This window comes from Mustela erminea, chromosome 17 (assembly GCF_009829155.1).
Source record: "Mustela erminea isolate mMusErm1 chromosome 17, mMusErm1.Pri, whole genome shotgun sequence".
In the NCBI taxonomy this organism is placed as follows: domain Eukaryota; kingdom Metazoa; phylum Chordata; class Mammalia; order Carnivora; family Mustelidae; genus Mustela; species Mustela erminea.
Window position 1 is genome coordinate 35,525,640 of NC_045630.1, and position 15,474 is coordinate 35,541,113.

Here is a 15,474-nt window from a genome sequence, read left to right on the forward strand (position 1 = left end):
AAGCCTCTCTTCCCCGGACTTCTGCAACAGCCTCCAACTGGTCTCTAGCAGACCCCACACAATAGGTCATATCTTTCCTCTGCTTGGAACCCTGCACATGCTCCCCGTTACTGTCAGGGTCAATGCCAGAGCCCCTGGAGAGAGTCCGTGAGGCCCTGTATGACCCAAGTACCCCCATTACTTCTCTGTCTCTGCCCCTTGCTCCTTCACCCCAGACACACACACTCCAAATCACCGGGCTGCTTCTGTCCTCGGGCTTTGGCCCCAGATGCCTTGGAACACAGTATCCCTGGGCCTGGAGTGGGCCTGGGCATCTGCTTCTGCAAGGCTAACTATCTTACCTCTTCCAAGTCTTTGTCCAAATGCTACTTTCTCAATGACTCTGACCCATTTCCCCGCCAGATCCCAACTCCACCTACCCTCATTCTGGGTAGACTGGATCTTTTTTGCTGTTGTTTGCAACACGTAACCACCTGTAAACCAACTGTATAACTTACCTATTTATCCTGTTTACTTCCTGACTCCTCCCTCCAGAATCTAACGCCCAAGAAGGTAGAGACTCTTGTCCATTTTGTTCACTACTGTTTTCCAAGGCTGGGAGTAACACTGGGCACATAGTAGGTGCTCCCGCTGGGCACATAGTAGGTGCTCCCGCTTCACGCAGCGAAGAGGTTCCCACTGTGGGATAAATAACTGAGGTAGTTTTAGGAATCCCCATGCACTGCCGGGGGAACTTGCATTCTCAGAGGGGACAGGCTGGGTGTCCCGTCCCCAGAATGGGTGGCTGAGAGCAGCATTTCCAGCAGCAGCAAGCCACAGAGAGGGGTCGTTTTGGAGACACCTCCCCTCGGATTACAGCCACCATACTGCTAGAGGCAGAATGCCACACGCTTCTCTTTCCTGGCAACACGTGACAGGGCGTGGGAGTGGCATCAGAAGCTCCTGTCTCCGTCATCCATCGGCCCATCTGCCGGGGAGATCAGCCAAGATCTGATCAAGGAGATCAAGGGGTAGAGAACAAGGAATGGAGGGAAGGGGAGAGGAACGGAGAGGAGAGTTTAAGGAAAGCCAGGGCCAGGCTAGACCGCAGGTGCTGGAGGAAGGGGCACCAGGTGACTCAGGCCCCGGCTCCACCTGCGTACTGTGAGTCACGCCTGAGTCCGAGTCTGTAGGACAGGGTAGGCTCCAGGAACATCCCCGGGGATTCGCCACCTGACTCAAGCTGGCGTGGCCCTCCACACCTCCACAACAGCTCAGCAGCCCAGACACTGGCCCCTCTTCCGCACTCCTCTCCAAAAACCAGAGGGGGAAAGTGCATCTGTTGTGTGACTGAGCACAGACAGGAACCCAGCCTGGGGCGGAAGCCACCAGAACGGGAGCCTGGGGAGCATGGCCTGCCATCATCGGGGACTCCATTCGGTGCCCTCCTCTGTCCCCCGACCCTTCCTTCCTCAACCTGAACATCCGCCCAGCAGACAGAGGCACACATCAGCTTGGGCCTGAGGTCTGGGAGGAATGAGGCAGACAGCCTGGATGAACTACAGCTCACATTTTACCTGGTGCTCCGGGGTGTGCCCGGCACCGTTCCACCACACCACTGTGTATGTACTGACTCGATCGATACTCACTACATCCCTGGGGGGTAACATTTAAATATCCTCACTTTCCAACCGAAGAAAATGAGGCACATTTCCGGTAACTTGGTTCCAGCTACGAAGGGGTCACCTGAACCCAGACCAGTTTGCTTCAGCATTCCTAATTTTAACCACCACTTAGATACTGATGTTGCCTCCAGGTCCCCTTTTCTCCCTTTGCTAATCCTTGACCCGAACCCACCAGACTCTGAACTTCATGTTCCCCAAACCTAACCAAGGCCCAATCCCTGAAAAGTCCTCTTCGAGCTCTTGCTCCAACTCTTGGAGGACTGGTGTCAGCTGGGGACTCCTGGGGAGACATGGATGCTATAGAAACATCCAGAAGATACCATTAGGTGTCTTCCTGTTTGTTTTTCAAATTGACAGTCTCTCTTGTGTGGGCAGAAATGGGGGAGGGGCTGGCCTCCAAATCCCCAACCTCAGAGGCTCAGGAACCTACAGGCAGGGGTTCCCCGTCACGCTGACTGGAGCTGCTCTGACTAAGGACATGACTGCCTCATAAGAAACGGAAAGAGAAGGTAGCCGGACAAACGTCACAGTGACCTAGCAAGATTAAACAAAGCGTCTGTGACAGGATGATACAACTTCTGCCTCACCACAGGAAGGGGGAATCCCCTCCCAAGGTCAGCCTCCCAGCTCACCTCAGGAACCTCAGCTCCTTCTGTTCTACCTCCCACGGCACACCCCCAAATGCCCCAGCCCTTCCCTCCCGAGGGGTGCAGCCCAGGGTACCCTGCAGCTTGCTGGAGGAGAACACTGGCCCATGGTTGGCCCATTGTTGGCTGGCTTCCCAGAGCAGACAGAAGGATATGCTGGCATTTCTACCACCTTTACTGCCCTCCCAGATTCCTGCCCTTCCTCCAGCAGACAGGCCAGCTCATTCTCATGCACCCTCCTCCAGCCCTGACCCCCTCTGCCTCTCTCCCCTCAGGACCCAAGACCAACCTCTGAGACCTTTGGCCACAGAGTTGCCATGTGAGACTGGCCTTGTGGCCATGGCCCAGCCTGAGAGGTGAGAGAGAGATGCCTGAAGGGGGCAACCTGCAGCCACATGGCAGGCCAGAAGCCTCTGGAGAAGACAGAGGAATGGCTGTGAGGGACGTGGGCACTTGCACCAGGAGATCCCTGAAAGGGCCAGTCGAATGACAAACTAAATACCCAAATGTTCAAATCAGCATCTGTTGTCGGAGTCTGGGGCAACAAGCACCTTGTGGTTTGAGAGGAAAGGGAGCGTGGGTGTATCTGGCTTCATGTCTGGAGTCAGCCCCCCGTCACGGCTCTTAATCAGCACCTCCCTACAGTGCTCACGGTCACACGGGGTCCACATATGGACTTGGACATCCTGGAAATCCTAGACCTAGCTCCAGGCCTGCTAGTCAATAAAAGCATCAACAAGCCCGTCACTGGGTTATATTTTCATCATTTATAAATAAAGGTGTTGGATTTTACTGATTCTTAATGCAGGCTGCCTCTGAGAATTACTTGTAGAACCTCCAAAATTGTACGCTTAAGCCAGGCCTCATTCAAAAATGTCATTGGGAGATAGAGCGGCTGGGAGATTCAATGTTTTTGAATCTCCTCTGAAGCCTCCTCTAGCTCCAGAATGTTCTGCTCTCCAAGATGGACAGTAGTTAAAGCCTGGACCTCAGAGTGAACAGGTCTAGATGAAGGTCTTGGTTCTCTACCCACCGGCTGTGTGCCTTTGGACAACCAAAGCTATTTGCCTCCATGGGGGATACTAGCCATCTATGTCATGGATCCTTGTAAAGACTGAGGGAAACAATGCCAACTTCTGGCCCGGCTAGGTGTGTCCTCCATAAAGTGTGTCTGTACCCACGTGTGCATCACACGCAGGTGTCAAGGACTCTGATCAGCAGAATCTGCAGTTGTTCTTATCAAAACACAAATATCACCCCCACCCCAATATTCCATAGCCCACCTACCAGGAAGCGAGCCATCCGTGGAGGCTCCAGGGCCCAATCGAGAATGCTTTGGGCACTCCCCTCTATTGCTTAGGGGCCGCAAACCCCTCAGGAGCCATGACCTGGACCAGAAGGGATGAGGGGACACTCTGGGGGCCAACAAAGCTAAGCTCCCGAGAGCAGGGTGATGCTCCCAGCATTCCTGGAGAGGGAAGGACAGACAGTAGGGGGTGGGGAGTGTTTACAAATAGAGGATAGATTGCAGAGGAAAGGCATAAGCAAAACAGACTTACTATTTTATGGCCATCAAGATTTAGTAAAACCAGAGTCCAACACTTGATAAAGATAGGATTCTACACAAATCTGGACAGAAGTTTTGTTCTTAACTTGCCCTGCAAGTCTGAGGGCTCTCAATAAAAGGCACCTACTTTTCCTGGGGTCATGCTTCAATATCTGGTCCATATCCTAGAAGACAAGGGTGATGAGTCTTTATCCAATCTCATTCCTTCCCCCGAAAACTGAGTCAAAACTGGCCCCCTGCTTACCTAAAACATTGAGAAGAGACTTAATACCAATAAAGAGGGACATGTTTATGGGATACTGTTAAGTGGGAGGCAAAAATTAAAAAATAAATGTACATAAAATCTTAACTGTAAAGAAAACTAATACTCAGAGAGAAACAGGGAGAAAATATCCAATGCACTAATAGTTCCCGTCTCCTCCTATTTCTCTTCATGCTCTTGTCTTCCATAATGAGAATTTTTTCCTAGAATAATCAGTAAACATGAAGTTAAAAGTGTCAGGGTAAGGGTAAGGGTGGTAATTTCTGTTCCTCTACAAGTTGTGAATCATCCTCTCTTTGCTCCCTCCTGTGCCCTGAACCCCTTCCACTAGACCCACAGTCTGCCGGGGAGTTCACTAAAAGTTGTCTAAATCAGGGCACCTGGGTGGCTCAGTGGGTTAAGCCGCTGCCTTCGGCTCAGGTCGTGATCCCAGGATCCTGGGATCGAGTCCCGCATCGGGCTCTCTGCTCAGCAGGGAGCCTGCTTCCTCCTCTCTCTCTGCCTGCCTCTCTGCCTACTTGTGATCTCTCTCTGTCAAATAAATAAATAAAATCTTAAAAAAAAAAAAAAAAAAAAAAAAAAAAAAAGTTGTCTAAATCATTGTCGAGTTTGTAAGATACGGTTTCCTCTTCTTAAGAAATACTGCTTCTTGGGGCTATTAGATTTCTTCTGTCAAGAAAGCCCTTAGCAGGGGCACCTGGGTTAACTGGGTTAAGCCTCTGCCTTCAGCTCAGGTCATGGTCTCGGGGTCCTGGGATTGGGCCCTGCGTCAGGCTCTCTGCTCAGTGGGGACCCTGCCTCCCCTCTCTCTCTGCCTGCTGCTCTGCCTACTTGTGATCTCTCTCTCTCTCTCTCTGTCAAATAAATATATAAAATCTTAAAAAAAAAAAAAGAAGAAGAAGAAAGAAAGAAAGCCCTTAGCATAGTTCCTAGGTAAATGCATGTACTAATAAATGTGTAAGGAAGGACAGACCAAAAGGGGGGCGGGCAGAAGTACTAAGTAACTATCAGCACCTTATCTTCCCGTTTGTGCATCTTAGGGCAAATCAAAAGCAAGAGTCAGTATCTATCTATATTTTGAGGGGAAGGAAGAAGTGGTGCTGACCAAAATTCCTACCCTCTCCCAGATTTGCCTCTCCCATGCAGCTCTCCCAGAATAGCACACCCAATTCTGAACTTCCCCCTTGATGGCTCAGAAATCTGCATACCCAGCAGCTCCCGGTAGCCAAGTATAAATACACATTTGTGTTCCTAAGTATGATGTTGCATCTCTGTCTGATGTGTGTGCACTGTCCTCAACAATCCTTGCAGCTAGCACTGCCAGATAAAACACAGGGATCCCAGTTAAACTGGAATCTCAGATAAACAAGGGATACCTTGTTAGTATAAGGAGACCCCCAAGACTGCGTGACGCCACTTATATACTAAAATGGGACCCACTGTTTATCTAAAATTCTAATGCTACTGGGTTTCTCATATTTTATTTGCTAAATCTGACAACCTTACTTGTAGTAGGTGGTCCACCCATCCCCATGGCTTCCACGTTTCCTAACCTGTTCCCCTTCTTCTAGAAGTTCCCCACATGTCAACAATTTCCCCAAAATATGATGCTTAGAACTGAAATGGGGAAGGGGGTGGACGCCTGGGTGGCTCAGTCAGTTAAGCAGCTACCTAAGGCTCAGGCCACGATCCCAGGGCCCTGGGATTGAGGCCCTTGCTTGGCGGGAAGCCTGCTTCTCCCTCTGCCTGTTCTCCCTGCTGCTCACCCCCCTACTTGTGCTGAAAAATAAATAAATAAAACCTTAAAGAAAAAAAAAGTGAACAGAGGGGAGTCCTGGTGTCCAATGTCCGACATCATGGTGGCATGTTCTGGGCATGGGTCCCTTGATCAAAGACCACTCCAGGTGAAAGACCGAGAGCCAAACACCAGTACAGAGAAGGGCCTACCTGCGTCATCTGGAGACTGTGTGTGCTTCCCCGGACAGGAGAAGTTGTCTTCACTCCTGTGGTTAAGTATTACTCCGGAAAGAAGTACCTGTATATTTTGCTAAAAGAAAAGAAAAAAAAAAATATTTTTCTGCTCTTGGTATGCAGGAGGAACCATTCTAAACACATCTAAAGTATCTCATTTATGCAGCCCTATAAGATGACTCTTTTTTTCTTAAGATTTTATGTATTAATGACAGAGCACGAGCAGGGGGATGAGGAGAGGGAGAAGCAGACTTCCCACCGAGCAGGGAGCCTGAGGCAGGCTCTGTCCCAGCACCCCGGAATCATGACCTGAGCAGAAGGCAGAGGTTTAACAGACTAAGCCCCCAGGCACACCAAGATGGTTCTTTGAAGGAGATATTATTTCCCTTTTTTATAACCCCAGCATTATTAGGTAGCTTGACACAAGCTTACAAGGTGTTAGGGACTGAATATGTCCTCCCCAGATTCATACATCGAAACCCTTCCCCAAGTGTGATGTTAGGAGATGGGGCCTTTGGGAGGTAGTTAAGTTTAGATGAGGTCATGCAGGTGGAGTCCTCATAATGGGATTACTGGCCTTAGAAGAAGAGGAGGAGACACCCAGGCTCTGCCTCCACAGAGAACAAGGAGCTACATGTCTGAAGCCAGGAAGCCAGCTCTCACCAGCACCTTGATCTTGGCCTTCCGGCCCTCTAGAACCTTGAGAAATAAATGTCTGTTGCTTAAGCCACCCAATCCATGGTATTTTATTAGGGTAACCAAGGGGAGGAAGACACGGAACTAGTGTTCGAGTCAGGTTATGCTTCAGTAATAAGCTAATAACCACAAAATCTCATCAGCTTTAACACAACAAACACTCATTTGTTGCTGGCACAGAGTAAGATGGGTGACAATGATGAGGCGAGAGGTCCTCTGCTACACTCAGTGACTTCTGCCGTCTTGTGGCCCCACCAACAAGGACACATGGGCTTCATGACAGCAAGGATAGAGGAGCATGGAGACACTCTCTCATATTCCATGCTTCAGCTCTCAAGTGACACAGTCATTCAGCTTACAACCTATTGGTCACAACTGTTCAAGGGCGCCTAAGTGATCTTCCTATGTGCCCAGAAGAGGAAAACACAGTAAAATGTGTGAATACACAGCACTGTCTACCACAACTAGTATATGGTGAAACCAGAATGCCCCGGAAGACCTTCAAGTACCAAAAATCCATAGTCTTTCCATTGCAATATCTGGTCTTCCCAAGATAAGGGAATCTGTTTCTCAAAAAAGTGAAAGTCATATGGCACAGTTTGTAGAATATGACACCTCGAGGAAACGGACAGGAAAAATGGCCTTGGTGAATATATTAGCTTTGCAAACCTGAAGCATCACAAGATTGTCCCCTTAGAAAATCTGAGAAACACAGACCATGAGCTCTCTGTGAGTTGTACCTAGAGGATAAGTATCCATGAGGCAGGTGTGTTGCTCCAGTATCTGAGAGAAAAACCACTGGGTGTGGGGGCGAATCCTCAAGAAGTTTCTGGTGTGTTGTAGGGTGACCAACCATTGTAGTTTTCCAGGATTCTCCCTGTTTTAGCTCTAGAAGTTCCACATCTCAGAGAACCATTTCATCCCACAGAAATCCTTACTCACCAGATTCTATGTTGATGCTTTTTCTCCCAGACAAGATGTGAATGTGTCACCTCAGGTGGCCCAGTGAACTCTGCATGATGATGCACAGTGGTCTGAGGGAGTCAGGTTGGCTCTGAGTCGTAGGGAAACCTGAGTGGAAATAGCACACAAGAATCAGACTCTCCCCTAGGAGAGAACTCAGGAAGCTCCTCTATGAATGTCGGCCGCCTTGTCAAAGTAGTCCACTTCAAGGACTTGGGGAAAGAAAATTGCATGTCAACATGACTTTGGTTCTGGAGATTCTATTCCTGCTGCTGAAGCCCAAAGTGCAGGAGGCTTTTCCTGACCAGACCACACCAAGGACCCAAGTGGAGATGACAGAGACATCAGCTAGAGATAGAAAGAGACATAGAGAGAGACACCTCTATCTGTTTCAAGTCAAATACTATTAAAACAGGCTATTCCTGTCTCAAATTCGTGCTCCTCTTCAGAGGTGTATGCACGTACACACACATACACACACAGATGCACACACACGCCTTTGCACTTCTTCCAAGGTACATTTCATCCTGTTAGCATTGGCCTAGTGCTTCATTTGCTGAGTCGGATTTGGTAATGCACTTTGACCTGTATGATTTCCATCATCCAGATTAAAATCCCAAGTCCACAGCCAGGCTAGGCTCTCAGGGTCCTGTTTAAAAAAAGGCACATTTGACCTCATCTCACACAGCCCCCCTTCACACAGTACTCTGATCCAGCCATTCCTTTCCCTCGACCACACTTAGGCTCAATTCGTCCAGCTCTGTCTGTCTCCACTGATGTCTCCACCTCTCGTGCACTTGATAAGTTCAAAATCCAAGACTCGGATCAGGTTCCTGGATCAGTGATGCCTTCTCTGTTATTCTTATAGATTCTTCCCAAATTCCAGCAGCAGACCTTATGCAACTCAAGTACCAATCAGTTCTGTTCTGTTTGTAAATCCCTCCCATGTCAAATACATATTTATGGTTATTCAACTTTTGGTTATTTTGTGATTTGTCCCCAAACCCAGATTATAAACTCCTGGAGAACAGGAACAACCTTTGACCATTCTTTTTACCTCCGGATAACCATATAGCCTGGTGTTGGCACATAGTAGGTGCTCAATAAACAAATATTGATTTATTAGTATGGAACCATGGGACAAGGGAACACCTAACAAAAAGTGTTGAAAAATATGATCCTATGAATATTACTACATAACTCTCTGTCAAGACAACATACGGAGAAAATCATATAGAAAAATAAATGTATTTTTTTTTTTCTCCTGAGATCTAGAACCTGGGAAAATTCATGATGAATCAATCCACTGATCAACAGGCTCCCAAGGTTAGGCCTCCTATTCCGTCTGGAATGGAATAGGAGGACCATGGCTGGTCCTGGTCCTTGGGGACAGAAAGGTCAGGAATCAAAATCACAGTAGTTTTGGTTTGGGGAACTGAAATACTTCTGTGGTCAGGCCATCGACCTGGGCATTCTAAGCATACAAGACCCAGCTTTAGAACCTGTAGAGGTGATGGAAGTGGGGTCAGGGGAGAGGAGGGCACAAATGGAGAGAGGGTCTTAGGACACAAGAACTCCTCGACATCTTTAAGGGTTCTCTGTCACTCTCAGAGAATCAGGGAACACGTGCAGCCAAAAGTCTGGCAGTTCCTGCCTATCCTTGTGCGGTCTAAGATAATGTGTCCCACCAGTCATTTTAGGCCCATCCCAACCCTGGGCCAATGAGCACCAAGCCTAAGACATTAAGAAACCCCTTCCCACAACCCAGCAGGATCTCAGAATACCTGGTTCTCAAGTCCACTGACTAGGGATCAGTAGTGTCCTGTTCTCCCTCCAGCCACCCAGGGGGCCTGAGCTTGGATCTGAATCCTCCCAACAAACCAGTCCATACAGAACACCCCCACCCCCAGCTTCTACCTCGTCCTCATTCTCAGAGCCTGGGCTTTTCTCTCAGTTCTCCTCATCATGTGTCAGCAGACCCTTCTGACTTTTGACCCAGAAACACAGAAACATCCAGAACCATTTATTTGCAAAACAAATATTTACTGAGCACCCATCAAGCCAAGGCATCCAGTGACCAGGAGTAAACAAGTCAGACAGAATCACTGCCCAGAGGCAAGCCATTGTCTCATAGGACACAGGCACTGAACACAGAATTACCAAATAATTTATTAATTATGTAACCAGAGTGACCTCAACTTTTTAGCTATCCAAATCACCCTTTTGTCTATTATTCAAATAACCATAATGCTGACAACTCTAGGGAGATGCTAGCAGTTAATACAAATTCATTCCAGTTGCTCTTTGTCTTCAAACACTCCTAGTTCCCTTTTAAGCATCTTGCCAGCCTATTTTGATCCCAAACATGAACACATAGTCCTTCCTCCATTCCCCTAAGAACAAAACACACAGCTCTTGAGTTGAAGAAATTTTACTGAAAATTTGGAGGTGACACAGAGAAATTACATCCTAAAAATAAATACTAGCTGGCATCCATCAACATCATGGCATGTGCCTGCTCCTCTAAGCCTTGACCAGGTTGCTGGAAACAAGGACATCCCTTCATGAACTCACTTCTCCCATCCCACCCCATGAAGACAGTCTTCATGGGGTGGGTTACTACAGGGTAACAACCCAAGGTAGCCTACCTGCCTTGGGATTCCTCTACTCACTGCTGTTTGCCACACATCAGGTGCATTCACTCATTCATTCTGGAAATATACATGGAACACTTACTTCATACCAGGCATTGTGCTAGATGAACAGCAAAAAAGATAAGACCCTGCCTTCGTGGAGGTAACAAACAATAAACAAGTAAGCCAAAAAAATAAATCTAACAATTATAAATGTCAATACTTTCTATGAGATATTTTTTAAGGGGAGGACCATAAAGTGCCACTTTAGAAAGGATGGATAGGGGGCACCTGGGTGGTTCAGTCGGTTAAGTGTCTGCCTTTAGCTCAGGTCACAATCCCAGGGTCCTGGATGGAGCCCCACATCCACTGGGCTCCCTGCTCAGCGGGAAGTCTGCTCCTCCCTCTCCCTCTGTCTCTTCCCCTACTTGTGCTCTCTTGCGTGCTCTGTCAATTGAATAAATAAAATCTTAAAAAAAAAAAAAAAAAGTAATGGATAAGAGAAGTCTCTCCTAGGAGGTGACCTTGGGATGAGATTTGGGGCTGGACTTCCTAGGGCAGGCTAAACATACATTTAAGGTGCCAGCAAGGTAGAAGTACCAAAATTTTTTTGGAAAATTTTTATATCTAATATTTTTTAAGACATGGAAGTAAACACCTAAGGCAAAATTAGAAGGCTGCACATCTGCCCTATATATATTTTTAAGATTTAATATTGCTGTTATTTTTATTTCTATGGGCAGTGTAGAAAACCCCATCTTTTCAGGGCTTTTAGGACATCTAAAGTCTTTCTCCAGCCCCAAGAGATATAAGAATCATTCCCAGGAATTCAGAGTTGATCCATCTTGGGAACTCCCCAGCAATGATGGCTTTTAAAACCCTCAAGGATGATTCTAAAGTGGAGCCAGGATTGAGAACCACTGACCTAGGGAAGTAATGTAGCTGGAGAAGAGGGATCATGGTAAGACCCTAGAATACCCCCAACCTTAAGAGCAGTAATTCACTACCGTGGCAGAATCAACTTTACAGCTTTAAACATTACTATCTTTGGGACCTACTTAGAGAGATTTCTGATATAATTGATCTAGCAAAAAGAAAAGCAAAGAGAAAAGGTGTTTCTAGAAGGAAGAAAGAGTTATTATCTGTTGAATGATAAAATCCAGTTCATTCAAAAAACAACCCATTAGCTTTTGGTGGGGGTGGTGATAACGGAAGCCAGATGGACGTAGGCAAAAGAGGAATGGCTGATGAAGAAATGGATACAGTGATTGTAGACAACTGTGAATGAACAGTTTTAGATATGAAGAGGAACAAAGAATTCAGGCAGAATTGAGAACCGCTTCCCAGATGTTATCCTACAATTCCAAGGATTGAGACCCAGTGCACTCCTATAGAACTTTCTGCAACATTGGAAATGTTCTGTATCTGCACTGTTCAACATGGTAGCCACTAACTACTCATAGCTGTTGAGTGTTCAAAATGTGGTTCAAGTGACTGATAAACTGATTTTTAATTTTATTAAATCAGCTGTCCATATAATATAACCTAATCATGGGAGTGACTATCCCATCATATTTGCAAATCCTGGGGGGCTTTATAGGGTTTGTACATCGGGGCCATCTTAAAATTCTGCCTACTACCTTAAAAATGAGTCCTTTAGTCCAAGAGGGCTCCTGGCCTAGATTCTGGATGTGAAAGAAGAAAATCAGATTTTGTGATTAAATACTCTTAGAACTGAACTACTCTGCAAGCTGATTCAGGAAATAAGACCGATTGCTCTGCTTCACCGCCAGCCTGAGGCAAGCATCAGTGATTCCTTGGTTCCCATATTTCCATCCTTCTCTCCTCTCTCTAGTCCCTCATGGGTTATCTCCCCCATTCCCAAGATCTCAGCCAACTCACTGAAACCTCTCAAATCCTCAACTCACAACCCAATCTCTCTCCAGAGCTCCAGACTCATGATTCATATACAACTCCTTAATGACCACCTTTGTCTCATAAACAGCCCAAACTCAATATACCCAAAATGGAACTCATTTTCTTCTTCTCTAAATGTGTTCTTCTTTCTTCTCCAAACCTGGGAGTCATCTCTGACTCCTTTTCTCCTCTAGAGCACTAAGCCTTCCAGTTTTGCCTACAGTGCATCACTCAAATCTGTCTCCCTCTATCCCCATTACTTATGTCTTAGCCCAGTCCCTCACTGCCTGAATTACCCTAACAACATCCCATTCTTTGCCTCTACTCTCACTCCACTCATGCATTCTTCACTCTGCCAATAGTGATCTCCTTAAAACTCAGTCTTATTGAACCATTCTGCTGCCTGAGATTCATCCATTTTTCCAACTGCCTAGAGCATAAGCAATTCAATATAAGACAAAGTGATAGCTGTGATTAGATAATTCAATAGACGATGCATGGTGCTAGCTCTGAGAACACTGAACAAGACAGAGATAGTCCCCACCCTCACAGAGCTTACAGTCTGGTGATAGAGACACACAATAGAGTCACGAAAGGGAAAGTGAGATAGCTGTGGGAAAATGCAGCAGAGGGAGCTTCCTTCACCTAAGCATCAAGGAAGGCCTCCTGAGGCAATGAGAAGACAGTGACACTTGAAGGATGAGTATAAGTTCATAAGATCAAGGGAAATGGGGGCGCCTGGGTGGCTCAGTGGGTTAAGCCGCTGCCTTCGGCTCAGGTCATGATCTCAGGGTCCTGGGATCGAGTCCCGCATCAAGCTCTCTGCTCAGCAGGGAGCCTGCTTCCCTCTATCTTTCTCTCTCTGCCTGCCTCTCTGCCTACTTGTGATCTCTGTCTGTCAAATAAATAAATAAAATCTTTAAAAAAAAAAAAAAAAGATAAAGGGAAATGATAAGTGTTCCAGGTAATGAGAACAACATGTGGAAGGATCTTGTGAAAGATCCAAAACAGTGTGGCTGGCATCAAGAGAGCAAGGGTTGAGGGACATACAATGAAACTGGAAAAACAGACAAGCAAAAAACCATGGGTGAACTTATACACCATGCTAAGAATCCAGGCCATGAACCAAAGGGCAACATGGGGATCCACTGAAGGGTTTTAAAGAGAAGAATGACATGACAAGGTTTTCTTTTTTCTTTTTTTTTTTTAAGTTTACATTGGATTGGATTGGATAGTTCAAGACCCAAGGCAGAGAGACAAATTGTGAGACCACAGCAATAGTCCAAGAAGATGATGAGGTCTTAGACTAGGAGGGTAGCAAGGGAGATAGAAAGCAAATAAAGTCAAGAGATATTTAAGATGCAGAATGACAAGTCTTGGATGACAGAGAAAGGAGAAAAGGACAGCTCCAAGGCTTAGGACTGGTCTACCAGATAGATGAGGAAGTCTAGATGAAGCAAGACGGTGGTACAAATTTGGGGGTGGAAATACTGACTTCGGCTTCAGACATGGAAAGTTTGGTAGCTTTCCAAGTCAAGATGTAGGAGGATATCTTCCTGGGCAGGAAGATACAGAGGTCTAGAGCTCTGGCATGTACGTCATCTGCACAGAGGCATAATGGAAGCCTCACAAGTAAACTAAATCACCTAAAGAGACTATGTAAAGTTTAAAAAGAGGTTCCAGGACTGAGTCCTGAGAACTTCTGATATTTAGAGGTCATATACAAGGCAAATGGATGAGGAACCTGGGTAGCTCAGTTAAGTGTCTGATTCCTGATCTCAATTCAGTTCTTGACCTCAGGGTCATGAGTTCAAGCCCCACACTGGGCTCCATGCTAGGCACGGAGTCTATTTAAAAAAATTTTTAAAGGCAAAAGCGAGGGGAGAAAAAGAAAAAAGCTAAGGGGTGTCCAGAATAGAACAGGAGGAAAATTAGCATATGACACAGAAGCCAAGGAGAATGTCTTTCTAGAAGAAGGGAGTGGTCAATAGTTCCTGACACCACATATGTTGGCAATCATTTAGGTATTGTTCATTATGGCTCCTGCCTATTACTTCCTCCTGATTTCCTGCCATTTCCCAAAACCCATCCTTTATGCTCTGACTCCAGTCTTGCCTAACTTCTCTTGGACCATGCAACATATTCTCATGCATCCCATCCTTTTTATATGCAGTCCTCTCTCACTCCAGGCCTCCCCTAACCCTGAACCCCCACTCCCTCCCAGAGTCACCTGGTAAACATTATCCATCCTTTAATACCCTCAGGTGCTCAGGCATCACCCACTTTTAGGCCTTCCTTGGTCAAGGAATCCCCAAACTAAATCAGTGAATATATTTCTCATTCTATTCTATTTGTTTACCTGGTGTCTATTTCTATTATTGTGCTTATCTCAGTATACTGTAATAACTTAGTTAATGTCCGAGACCTCTACTTGACTATGAGTCTCAGGAGGGCAAAAACAGTGTTGTATTGTATTCTGCTTTCTGTAACTAAATACAGTATCAGATACATGGCAGACTTTAACAAATATTTTTGGACCTTATCCCTGCCTGTGTGTCACCTAGGGAATGTGAATGACCTGGGCCTGGGGATAAAAGACCATAGGAATGGCTGACCTGAGCAAGAGGCAAAGACAACAGAATAATGACTGAATCATTCAACAGAATAATGTCAATCAACAATCAACAGAATAATGACTGCTTTCATTCGTGTCAGCCTGCTAAGCCCTTTCTAGTGCTCCAGTTCATTCAGGCTTCCTCACACCTCATTTAATAGGTGTGATCATCATCCTCACTTTACAGATGATGAACAAGACTAGAAAAGCTAAGTCACTTGTCCAAAGTCAGACGCTGGTAAGTGGAGCCAGGTCTTGAACAAACCCAAGTCTATCTGACTCCAGAGCCCTATCCTCTTAAGTCGCACTGGCATTTGAGCTTCGGGAAAATTCTCTGCTGATTCTAACTTGCAGAGTAGAGTAGCGAGATTCAGAAGTGGGACAGGGGTTGTAGGGTGCTACTGTTCGGGGCACACGCCACGTGGTTCAGCAGATGGTGGCTCCGCTCAGCCAGAAGCCATGAGGGACTAAAGCAAACTGTCTACAAGGAGTCTGTTCACCAGTGTGGATTTGTCAAGGCCCCGGAGTCCCAGGAGCAGG

The 15,474-nt window shown here is 46.4% G+C and overlaps 1 protein-coding gene across 1 annotated transcript in view; it reads right to left on the minus strand.

Annotated features, from left to right (window-relative positions):
• LAMB3 (laminin subunit beta 3) overlaps positions 1-7,878 on the minus strand; it is a 48,860-nt gene extending 40,982 nt beyond the window's left edge. The window contains 2 exon segments of the mRNA XM_032318449.1: positions 6,088-6,187; positions 7,750-7,878. The gene's annotated coding sequence lies outside the window, so the exon portion shown is untranslated.
• Positions 7,879-15,474: the final 7,596 nt, after the last annotated feature.